The 9,024-nt window shown below is 59.5% G+C and overlaps 1 non-coding gene across 1 annotated transcript; it reads left to right on the top strand.

The window, feature by feature from the left end:
* Nucleotides 1-6,036: 6,036 nt before the first annotated feature.
* On the top strand, nucleotides 6,037-7,851 carry LOC142794664 (small subunit ribosomal RNA). Its single transcript, XR_012892531.1, has one exon. It is a non-coding gene; the product is annotated as a small subunit ribosomal RNA (ribosomal RNA).
* The last annotated feature ends 1,173 nt before the right edge of the window (nucleotides 7,852-9,024 follow it).

Here is a 9,024-nt window from a genome sequence, read left to right as displayed (position 1 = left end):
GCCCCGGCAGACGCGGTTTTTTGCGCCGCCCCGGCTGACGTGGTTTTTGCCGCCCCGGCTGACGCAGTTCGGACTTTGCACTTTTTGGCTGAGCCTGGCTGGCGGCCCACTCACTCGATCGCCATGTCTGTTTGCCACAGTTTTCCCGGTGGTGCCGCACCCGGGCTCGCCCCGGCAGACGCGTTTTTTTTTTTTCCTTCGCCCCGGCAGACGTGGTTCCCCCCCCCCCCCTCCGTCTTTCTTTTTGTTTTTTTTTTTCGCCGCGGCTGAAGTGGATTTTTCGGTGCCTCGACGCCCCGGTAGTCGCGGTTTTTCCGTTTCCGCACGGCCCCGGCTGACGCTGCTCGGTCACAGTCGCCTTTTGTGGTGATTGCAGACTTCTTGAGCGCGGGTGTTTTTTTTTTTTGTTGTTGTTGTTGTTTTATTACGCATTCGCTCCAGCAGACGCTGTTTAGACTTTTTGTTTCCTCTTTTATCCTGCGACGAGGTGACGAGGTTTATTCGGTGCCCCGCCGCCCCGGCTGAAGTGATTTTTCCTGTCCCGTGCCGCCCCGGCTGACGCGGTTGGGACTTCGCGTTTGTTCGGCCGCCACGGGTTTTGGCGCACTCGCTCGGTTGCTTGTTGTTGCCACTTGTTGCGAACCCAGGTTTCTTGAGCGAGCGCGGGCGTTTTTTCTTCCTTTCTTTCTTTGTTCTATGTGTTAGCGAATCGGCCTTTAATATCACACGAGGACTCACAACCAACAATTTTCAGTTTGAAGTGTAAAAAATCTGCAGGTGTTGACGTAACTGACTTGCCCCGTACCCTTGAGTACATCCATGAAGTTCTCGTAGTACTACTAAATCGCATTATTCCAAGTGGAGAAATTCCCATAAACTTGCAAACCTCTACACGAAAATCGGTGCGCGTGATAAAGTTGAAAATTATCGTCCGATATCAAATGTGCCTTCTATAACACAAATTCTAGGAAAAAAAAAAAAAAAAACACTTGTTCGCCGTTTTCTGCGCCGTGACTGGCAGCACTCCGGCGAAGCGAAACGGGGTCGATTCGAGCACGATATCGGCGTCTTTCGACGTGCTCGCCGGCGACCGTCGCACGAGTACGTCGCACGAGCGCGTCTGCCGGGGCGCCGTTTGCGAAGCCGACGCAAAAGTGGGAACCGCCGCTCGGATGATCGCCGCTTTCGGCAGAGTGAGTGTTGGCACTCCGGGGAAGCGAAACAGCGTGAATGCGCCCACGAAATCGGCGTATTTTGAAGTGCCCGCCGGCGACCGTCGCACGAGTACGGTAAACCGCGTCAGCCGGGGCGTAGTTCGGGACGCCGACGAAAAAGTGGGAAGCGCAACTCGGATCTTCGCCGTTTTTGCAGGAGTGAGTGGCGGCCCTCCTGCGAGACCAAGAAGCATCGATTCGTGCACGAATTCGGCGCCTTTCGACGTGATCGCCGGCGACCGTCGCTCGAGTAGGGCAAACCGCGTCTGCCGGGGCGGGCTTCGGGACGCCGATGCGAAAGTGGGAAACGCTGCTCGGATGTTCGCCGTTTTTGGCCGAGTGAGTGCTGGCACACGGGCGAAGCCAAACGGGGCCGATTACGGCACGATATCGGCGTCTTTCGACGTGCCCGCCGGCGACCGTCGCACGAGTACGGTAAACCGCGTCAGCCCGGGCGGAGTTCGGGACGCCGATGCGAAAGTGGAGAACGCCGCTCGGATCTTCGCCGTTTTTGGAGGAGTGAGTGGCGGCACTCCGGAGAAGCCAGGGAGCGCCAATTAGCGCACGATATCGGCGTCTTTCGACGCGCTCGCCGGCGACCGTCGCACGAGTAGGGCAAACCGCGTCTGCCGGGGCGGGGTTTACGACGCCGACGCAAAAGTGGGAACCGCCGCTCGGATGTTGGCCGTTTTTGGCAGAGTGAGTGCTGGCACTCCGGCGACGCGAAAGAGCGCGAATGCGCCCACGAAAGTGGCGTATTTGGACGTGCGTGACGGCGACCGCTGCAGGAGTACGAAAAACCACGTCAGCCGGGGCGAGCGACACACGGCGGTCTGGGTGCTTATCGCTGCTATTATAGGGGCACCCCGGCAGACGCAGAAAAAAAAAAAAAAATTTTCGACCTTCTTTTTTGCTGGTCGAGCTCGGGTAACCCAGGTCGCAATGGGAGCCGCGCACGAAAGCGGCGTCGCGAGACGCGTTCGCGGTCGCTAGTCGCACGAGCTCGGCAACCGCGTCAGCCGGCGCGGAGTTCGGGATGCCGACGGCTAAGTGGGTACCGCTGCTCGGATGTTCGCCGTTTTTGGCCGAGTGAGTGCTGGCACTCCGGTGAAGCCAAGGAGCGCCAATTCGTGCACGATATCGGCGTCTTTCGACGTGCCCGCCGGCCACCGCCGCACGAGTACGGCAAACCGCGTCTGCCGGGGCGGGGTTCGCGACGCGTACGCAATAGTGGGAACCGTCGCTCGGATGTTCGTCGTCTTTGGCCGAGCGAGTGCTGGCACTCCGGCGAAGCGAAACGGGGCCGATTCGGGCACGATATCGGCGTATTTCGACGTGCTCGCCGGCGACCGTCGCACGAGTACGGCAAAGCGCGTCTGCCGGGGCGAGGTTTGCGACGCCGACGAAAAAGTGGGAAGCGCCGCTCGGATCTTCGCCGTTTTTGCAGGAGTGAGTGGCGGCCCTCCTGCGAGACCAAGAAGCATCGACTCGCGCACGATATCGGTGTCTTTCGACGTGCCCGCCGGCCACCGCCGCACGAGTACGGCAAACCGCGTATGCCGGGGCGGGGTTGGCGACGCCGACGCAAAAGTGGGAACCGCCACTAGGATGTTCGCCGTTTTTGGCAGAGTGAGTGCTGGCACTCCGGCGAAGCGAAAGAGCGCGAATGCGCCCACGAAAGTGGCGTGTTTGGACGTGCTTGACGACGACCACCGCAGGAAAACGAAAAACCACGTCAGCCGGGGCGAGCGACCCATGGCGGTCTGGGTGCTTATCGCTGCTATTATAGGGGCACCCCGGCAGACGCAAAAAAAAAAAAAAAAATTTTTTTCGACATTCTTTTTTGCTCGTCGACCTCGGGTGACCCAGGTCGCAGTGGGAGCCGCGCACGAAAGCGGCGTCGCGAGACGGCTTCGCGGTCGCTAGTCGCACGAGCTCGGCAACCGCGTCTGCCGGGGCGGAGTTCGGGACGCCGACGGCTAAGTGGGAACCGCCGCTCGGATGTTCGCCGTTTGTGGCCGAGTGAGTGCTGGCACTCCGGCGAAGCCAAACGGGGCCGATTCCGGCACGATATCGGCGTCTTTCTACGTGCTCGCCGGCGACCGTCGCACGAGTACGGCAAAGTGCGTCTGCCGGGGCGGGGTTTGCGACGCGTACGCAATAGTGAGAACCGTCGCTCGGATGTTCGTCGTCTTTCGCCGAGCCAGTGCTGGCAATCCGGCGAAGCCGAACGGAGCCGATTCGGGCACGATATCGGCGTCTTTCCACGTGCTCGCCGGCGACCGTCGCACGAGTACGGTAAACCGCGTCAGCCGGGGCGGAGTTCGGGACGCCGATGCGAAAGTGGGAAGCGCCGCTCGGATCTTCGCCGTTTTTGGAGGAGTCAGTGGCGGCACTCCGGTGAAGCCAAGGTGCGCCAATTCGCGCACGATATCGGCGTCTTTCGACGTGCCCGCCGGCCACCGTCGCACGAGTACGGCAAACCTCGTCTGCCGGGGCGGGGTTTGCGACGCCGACGCAAAAGTGGGAACCGCCGCTCGGATGTTCGCCGTTTTTGGCAGAGTGAGTGCTGGCACTCCGGCGAAGCGAAAGAGCGCGAATGCGCCCACGAAAGTGGCGTGTTTGGACGTGCTTGACGACGACCACCGCAGGAAAACGAAAAACCACGTCAGCCGGGGCGAGCGACCCATGGCGGTCTGGGTGCTTATCGCTGCTATTATAGGGGCACCCCGGCAGACGCAAAAAAAAAAAAAATTTTTTTCGACATTCTTTTTTGCTCGTCGACCTCGGGTGACCCAGGTCGCAGTGGGAGCCGCGCACGAAAGCGGCGTCGCGAGACGGCTTCGCGGTCGCTAGTCGCACGAGCTCGGCAACCGCGTCTGCCGGGGCGGAGTTCGGGACGCCGACGGCTAAGTGGGAACCGCCGCTCGGATGTTCGCCGTTTGTGGCCGAGTGAGTGCTGGCACTCCGGCGAAGCCAAACGGGGCCGATTCCGGCACGATATCGGCGTCTTTCTACGTGCTCGCCGGCGACCGTCGCACGAGTACGGCAAAGTGCGTCTGCCGGGGCGGGGTTTGCGACGCGTACGCAATAGTGAGAACCGTCGCTCGGATGTTCGTCGTCTTTCGCCGAGCCAGTGCTGGCACTCCGGCGAAGCCGAACGGAGCCGATTCGGGCACGATATCGGCGTCTTTCCACGTGCTCGCCGGCGACCGTCGCACGAGTACGGTAAACCGCGTCAGCCGGGGCGGAGTTCGGGACGCCGATGCGAAAGTGGGAAGCGCCGCTCGGATCTTCGCCGTTTTTGGAGGAGTCAGTGGCGGCACTCCGGTGAAGCCAAGGTGCGCCAATTCGCGCACGATATCGGCGTCTTTCGACGTGCCCGCCGGCCACCGTCGCACGAGTACGGCAAACCTCGTCTGCCGGGGCGGGGTTTGCGACGCCGACGCAAAAGTGGGAACCGCCGCTCGGATGTTCGCCGTTTTTGGCAGAGTGAGTGCTGGCACTCCGGCGAAGCGAAAGAGCGTGAATGCGCCCACGAAAGTAGCGTATTTGGACGTGCTTGACGGCGACCGCCGCAGGAGTACGAAAAACCACGTCAGCCGGGGCGAGCGACCCACGGCGGTCTGGGTGCTTATCGCTGCTATTATAGGGGCACCCCGGCAGACGCAGAAAGAAAAAAAAAAATGGGGACATGGCGTGCGTCACCGTGCGGCTTCGCAGCGTTGCCGAAGTCGCCGAGCCCTTCGACTGAGCCGAACGGCGGACAGGGAACGTTGGTCGGCCGTTCTAACCTGTCGGTGCCACGCCGAGACGTCGTTAAGGAAAACCGCGTCGTGGGCCTCTACGACGCCGTCGAGTCGTTGTACGTTTGGTGTCCAGCGTGTCGGCGGCGAGTAGCGGACACGTCGTTCACGACTTCGGTCTTTCGCAGTCGACGCGAACTTGCGGAGAGTCGTGGTGCCTCACGTTTTCGGCAGAAACCGCGGCGGAATTTTCCCGTGCGTGCGCGCACGACCTCGGTGCTGTGCCGTCAGCGTAGTGTTGCACAAACTCGTGGCCTACCCAAGGTGCGGTACGTTTGCGGCCGTATCCTCGGTGGGAATTTCGTGAGTAGGGTCGCAAATTCTACGACCTCGGCGGGTTTGAGAGCGACGTAGACTTGTGGCACGCTCAACATGCCACACGTTTCGGGGCACACCCGCGGTGAAATTTTCTCGAGTACGCTCGTATTAGGGCCCAAGGAGGTCTGGGTACTTATCGCTGCTATTATGTGGGGGTTCTCGTGAGCGGCGTACGCGAAAGCGACCGGGTGTCTGATATGCGGCGGGCTTCGGCCTCGTCAAGCGTGTCCTCGGGTCTGCTCCAGGGGAATCCACGGCAGTCGTCTGCAGCCTCATCCGCTTGATGCGTTAGGGGCTGGTTGTCGGACGGTGCCGTTTTACCACGATATCGAGGTGTGTTCCGTGTCGTCCTCGGGCGATTCAGATGCGAAAGCGCCGAAGACGCGGGCGTGACCCGTCGTCTGGCGGCTTTGCAGTCTCGGCTCCGTTGCTAGTTCCGGCCGGTCCACCGACAGTGCAGCGGGCTTGGGCAACCCGCACGGCGCGACCGAGTCGATGCAACGAAAAAGAGCGAGCATGAACGTGCTTCTTGCCGCACGGCTCCCACTCGTCTTTCGGGAAGGTTGTGCCGTAGCGAGCTCGAACGCCGTCATCTCGGAGTGCAAAATAAGCGTGTTGGGGCGCCTGAAGGTGGCCTCCGCCGCACACAGACTGCGTCCGGCCCGCCGAGGGCGAGGACGGACGCGCAGTCGAACGATTACCTGGTTGATCCTGCCAGTAATCATATGCTTGTCTCAAAGATTAAGCCATGCATGTCTAAGTACATGCCGAAATAAGGCGAAACCGCGAATGGCTCATTAAATCAGTTATGGTTCCTTAGATCGTTTCTTCCTACTTGGATAACTGTGGCAATTCTAGAGCTAATACATGCAGTGAGCCTGGAGCCCTTTGGGTAACGGGTGCTTTTATTAGACCAAGATCGATCGGGTTTCGGCCCGTATTGTGTGGTGACTCTGGATAACTTTGTGCTGATCGCATGGCCACGAGCCGGCGACGTTTCTTTCAAGTGTCTGCCTTATCAACTTTCGATGGTAGGTTACTTGCTTACCATGGTTGTTACGGGTAACGGAGAATCAGGGTTCGATTCCGGAGAGGGAGCCTGAGAAACGGCTACCACATCCAAGGAAGGCAGCAGGCGCGCAAATTACCCACTCCCGGCACGGGGAGGTAGTGACGAAAAATAACAATACGGGACTCTTTTGAGGCCCCGTAATTGAAATGAGTACACTCTAAATCCTTTAACGAGGATCAATTGGAGGGCAAGTCTGGTGCCAGCAGCCGCGGTAATTCCAGCTCCAATAGCGTATACTAAAGCTGCTGCGGTTAAAAAGCTCGTAGTTGGATCTCAGTTCCAGACGAGTAGTGCATCTACCCGATGCGACGGCTCGGACTGAACATCATGCCGGTTCTTTCTTGGTGCACTTCATTGTGTGCCTCGAGATGGCCGGTGCTTTTACTTTGAAAAAATTAGAGTGCTCAACGCAGGCGAGTCGCCTGAATAAACTTGCATGGAATAATAGAACAAGACCTCGTTTCTGTTCTGTTGGTTTTTGGAATACGAGGTAATGATTAAGAGGGACGGACGGGGGCATTCGTATTGCGGCGCTAGAGGTGAAATTCTTGGACCGTCGCAAGACGAACTACTGCGAAAGCATTTGCCAAGAATGTTTTCATTGATCAAGAACGAAAGTCAGAGGTTCGAAGGCGATCAGATACCGCCCTAGTTCTGACCATAAACGATGCCAACCAGCGATCCGCCTGAGTTACTCAAATGACTCGGCGGGCAGCTTCCGGGAAACCAAAGTATTTGGGTTCCGGGGGAAGTATGGTTGCAAAGCTGAAACTTAAAGGAATTGACGGAAGGGCACCACCAGGAGTGGAGCCTGCGGCTTAATTTGACTCAACACGGGAAAACTTACCCGGCCCGGACACTGGGAGGATTGACAGATTGAGAGCTCTTTCTTGATTCGGTGGATGGTGGTGCATGGCCGTTCTTAGTTGGTGGAGCGATTTGTCTGGTTAATTCCGATAACGAACGAGACTCTAGCCTATTAAATAGGTGCGGGGTTCCCAGCACCTTACAACCTTCTTAGAGGGACAAGCGGCTCCTAGCCGCACGAAACAGAGCAATAACAGGTCTGTGATGCCCTTAGATGTCCGGGGCCGCACGCGCGCTACACTGAAGGAAGCAGCGTGTCTTTATCCCTGTCTGAAAAGACTGGGTAACCCGTGGAACTTCTTTCGTGATTGGGATAGGGGCTTGCAATTGTTCCCCTTGAACGAGGAATTCCCAGTAAGCGCGAGTCATAAGCTCGCGTTGATTACGTCCCTGCCCTTTGTACACACCGCCCGTCGCTACTACCGATTGAATGATTTAGTGAGGTCTTCGGACCGATGTCCGGCGCGGCCTTTCGGTTGCGCCGGTCTGTTGGAAAGATGACCAAACTTGATCATTTAGAGGAAGTAAAAGTCGTAACAAGGTTTCCGTAGGTGAACCTGCGGAAGGATCATTAACGGATTGTGAAGGGTGAGCGCCTCAGCTGCGTCTGCGCCCGACACTTTCTGCCGCTGACCCCGTTTGGACGCGGGGTCGGCTTTTCCCCACGGGGCTGCCTGAATGTGGAGCGGCACCCCGTGACAAATTGTTGCGCCCAGCGGACGCCAACACCGCGACCTTGGACGGTCGGCCAGGTGGCGGACGCGGGTACAAACGGCGCAACGCACTCATAGGTCGGCTTTCGACCCGCCACTGCACCGTGGCTCGAAGCGCTCGAAATGCGCGACCCGACCGCTGCGGGACCGCCTAGTACTGTAAACAGGAGCGGCGGAGCGCGAACGGCGAGTCGTGGTTACGTCGGTAGAAGGCGAGGCTGCGCGTTCCCGAAACGCCAGCCGAGTGCCCTCCCGACCGTTCGAGCGTGCAAGAACGAGACCCGACAATCGCGCGGCGACTGCCAAGTACGAGAGGAACGGCACAAGCGTCGGCGGTCGGTCAAGGAACTGGCGATGTGACGGGTCCGCTGTGCACCAGTGCATACCGTCCCGCCGTCCGCGGCAAGCGCCTCCGCGTCCTCGGGTGACGGAGGCTGCCGGTCGGTTCTTGCAGGCGAGGGATCTCGCTGGCACCGGTTCGCGTTGACGCGCGGCCGGTCATGGCACGGCGATGCGACGGCCGAGGTGCGCAGTACTCGATGGAGGAACCGCACGCTCCGATGACCGTCCCGCCCTCCGCGGCGTATGCGTACCGACCGTAATGGTTGCAGCAGCGCCGGCCGGCTTTTGAATTCGCCACACGAAACACGGTGCGAGATCGCGGTTAGGGGAGCGTCGACGTTGCCAGGCGTTTTGCTTGCTGCCGAGGGAAAGGCGGCACGGCCACGTCGCGCTCGTCGCGATTAGCGGGTCTGCGCGCTTTGGGAAGGTGCCGCAACGACTTGCCGAAAGAGGAAGCACGGAAGAACGAGGGACTTGGACGTCCCGACAATTGAACGCACTTGCGGCCAGGCCCTTGCTGGCTTCGTTCTTCCGCCTCGAGTAGGCTCGTACGCGGCTCCGGCGCCGAAAGTGGTCCTTGGCACCGACTTCGGTGGACGTGGGAAGTGCCGCGCAAGTACGGCGCGCCTGGCTCCACCTGTTGGCTAAAGTAGGCAGCCGGATCGGCATTTTGGTGTGCGGTGGCAAACCGT

The sequence above is a fragment of the Rhipicephalus microplus genome, unplaced genomic scaffold, assembly GCF_043290135.1.
Source record: "Rhipicephalus microplus isolate Deutch F79 unplaced genomic scaffold, USDA_Rmic scaffold_470, whole genome shotgun sequence".
Taxonomy (NCBI): domain Eukaryota; kingdom Metazoa; phylum Arthropoda; class Arachnida; order Ixodida; family Ixodidae; genus Rhipicephalus; species Rhipicephalus microplus.
This window is presented reverse-complemented; position numbering and strand designations above follow the sequence as displayed.